This window comes from Passer domesticus, chromosome 1, assembly GCF_036417665.1.
Source record: "Passer domesticus isolate bPasDom1 chromosome 1, bPasDom1.hap1, whole genome shotgun sequence".
NCBI lineage: Eukaryota > Metazoa > Chordata > Aves > Passeriformes > Passeridae > Passer > Passer domesticus.
The window spans coordinates 150,593,866-150,597,106 of record NC_087474.1 but is presented as its reverse complement, the minus strand read 5'-3'; positions in this window follow the sequence as shown (position 1 = coordinate 150,597,106).

Genomic DNA, 3,241 nt, shown 5'->3' with positions numbered 1-3,241 from the left:
CTGATGATTCCAAATACAATTTTCTTTTAAAAAGAACCAGGAGTGAGAATGAATATACAGTGTAAAGAGTTTTGATGTCTGCCTGTGTGCTACGAACATTTAGTGTGTTTCTATAGAGGACATAAAATAATTAAATATTTACAGCTGAAAAGTGCTGTTAGGCTAATTAAAGGCACAAATATTAATGTATTTCTTGTGTTGGGAACAAGATGTTTAGTCATATAATTTTCACTCATGGTACATGCACTGTCCCAGCTTAAGGGGAAGGGAGCACCCAAGATTCATAGATGCTCATGGTCAAAAGGAATGACAGAAGTATGAGGGTCCACAAAAACTCAAAGTTTTATTAGTAAATTACACACTTGGCATGGAAATTGATATGTTAGTCCCTGACCTCCTACCTAAGCACACAGCAGTGGGGTTTGGAAAAGGAGTGGGATGAAAGGTGGGGTGGCAAGGGAGATAGAGAGATGGATTAAAGAGGGAGAGAGAGAAAGAAAGGAAGAAAGAGAGAAAAAGAGATCACCAGTCCTGGCTCCAGCACTGATCCAGCTGATGTGCCCTGGAGTGCACCCAGGCTTTGTGGGGGTACTTCTTTAGATATAAGTTTTTCCCACCCTAGAGATAACTTTCTTGACTGTCTTGCGTTTATCTCCATGAGCCAGAACAAGGAAATTTGTCTCAGACATCACTTCCCTTCCTCCTTTGGCCCCTTTTCCAGCCACAACAGTCCTGGGCTGTTACTACCAATAATCCTTGATTGGCTCAGCTTTTGGAGTTTGCTACATAAACAAGCCCCTTTATCTTCCAAGCTTCCACAGTTGGGAACATTTTACACCTGTCTTAATTATCTTGCATTGAGCTGCTGTGGAATTGCCAGCAGCAGATGTTACCCTATCACAGGGACAGCCTGGTGATTATCAGACTGAAAAAAGAGGAGGCAGAGGCCACAGCTAAAGGGAAAGTGCCCTGCTGGGGGGCTGTCCAGCCCACACTCCTGCTTAGAGCAGGGCAGCTGGCACAGGATGCTCATGGCCACAGCCAGTAGAGTTTTGAGTATTCCTGGGATGGAGGCTCCACAATCTCTCTGGGTGATCTGCCCAGGTGTTTGACCACCTAAACAGAGAAATAAGTTTTTTCTTATGTTAAAATGGAACTTCACGTGTCTCAGTTCTTCCCCATTGGCTCCTGTCACTGCACCACTGACTGTAACTGACTGTCCCTTTTCTTTTCTCCCTCTATCCATTGAATATTTGTCCACATGAATAAGATCCCTTTTAGCCTCCTGTTCTCCAGGCTGAGCAGTCCCAGCTCTCAGCCTCTGCTCATATGGCAAGGGCTCCAAGCTGTTAATCATCTCCATGGCCCTTCAGTCTGTCCTCTGTCATACTGGGGAGTCCAGCACTGAACTCAGCACCCAGATGTCTCTTTCCAGGGCTAAAACAACAGAGGGGTCATCTCCCCCACCTGCTAGCAGATGTGCCAGCAGCTCTACCCAATGCAGCCCAGAAGGCTGGTGGTCACTGCTGCAGGAGTGAGCTGATTTTTCCCAGGATTCCAGGGAAATCCGGGGGGAAGCAACTTTTCCCCAGGAACAACTTGTCTGCCAAGTTGTTTTCCAGCAGTTGCTGGACTTCATGAACTTTGTGTTGGACCACTTCTCCGGCCTGTCCAGGTCCCCCTGAATGGCAGCACAACTCTCTGCTCTGTAGCTGCTCCTTGTGGGTTTGTATCACCTGCAAACTGCTGGGGGTCCATTGTCCCAGTCATTGGCAAAGACCTGGAACAGTTCTGGCCCCAGCATCAACCCCTGAGTGCCCCACTAGGGGCTGGCCTCTAGCTGGACATCATGGTGCACGTCACGATGCCCTGGGCCCCACTGTTGAGCCCATGCATTAAGTTTGGGTTTCCCTTAGTAAATCCATGCCGAGTTCTCCCAAGCACCTTCTTGTTCTTTGTATGCTTGGGAATGGTTTCCAGCTCTATTTGTCTCATCACCTTCCTGAAGTGTGTGGTGAGGCTGGCTGTCCTACAGCTTTCCTCATCCTCCTCCTTGCTGTTCCTGAAGGCAGGAGTGATGTTCAGGCCTCAGGATCACCACCACCATTCACAGGACATTGAGAGGAGCCTCTCTCTGACACCTGCCTGCTCTCCTCACATCCAGGAATGCATCCCAGCAGCTCCCATAGAGTCCTGAACGCCCACATTTATAATGTTTAAATATGTTCCCCAACCAGTCTGCTGAAGGACTGAGTTCTGATCTGTGGGGTTCAGTGTCACTGAGTGTTGTTGTTGTTTCACCTATTACCAAATCAGCCTTTGCAAAAGCTGAACCCATGCCACAGTAACCTGGTTTTCAGGATGGGGAAGGATTTTAACTCCAGCAGCTGTTCTGGCAGTACAGCCCTATCCTCTCCAGCAGGCAGGGGCTTGCCCAGCACCCAGCTCCCTGCCCATCCACACAAGAATTTTAATGCTGTCTGAGACACTGCAGCTTCTCTTGGCAGCCTGTGCCCTCCTGGCCTCCACATCTCCCTCCAGGTGTGCTCTAGGTGGATGAACAGCGCAGTGGTTCAGGCAACTCTGACAAGAGGTCAGCCCTGCTGTACAGATCTGGAGAGTTGTGCTGGGGTACACATTTCCAGGAATGGAGGAGCCTGGGCTGCATCTCACCAGGAGTGAAGGGTATCAGCTGAGCTGAGAGTGGGCATGATTAACACAGAATGGCTGCGCTCCTGCACGTACACCAGAGGTGGGGCAGGCTGTGAGTCAATCGCTGTAAAAATCTGTGCAGCCCATTCCACTCCCCTGAATAACAGCATGGCAGTGATCTCCCCTAAAGCACAGAATCACAGCATCAGGTGGGTTGGAGAAGACCTTCTAATTCCATGCTGATTGCTCTTAATGACTCCCCTTTGAAGCCAGATAATCAAATGAAGCTGTGGAGCAAAAGAAAGGGAGCAGCATGGTAAGACACCACAAAAAAAAAAGAGAAAGGAGGAGGTGAAATGGGTGAGGTGGGAAGTCAGGTGTCACCCAGCATTAGCAACCTGAAGTCTTAAATGTTTAGCCCACACAAGAACTATGTATTTCTACTTTAACAGGTAGGAAAGCAAAGAGTATCAGTGGCAAAATATGAATTGATGTCACACTATTTTTTCTCTATTTCAATTAATTTTTAAGCTTTTCATTTAGAAAGCTCTAAACATTCCCCAAATGATTGCAAACATCCTGTCCCCAC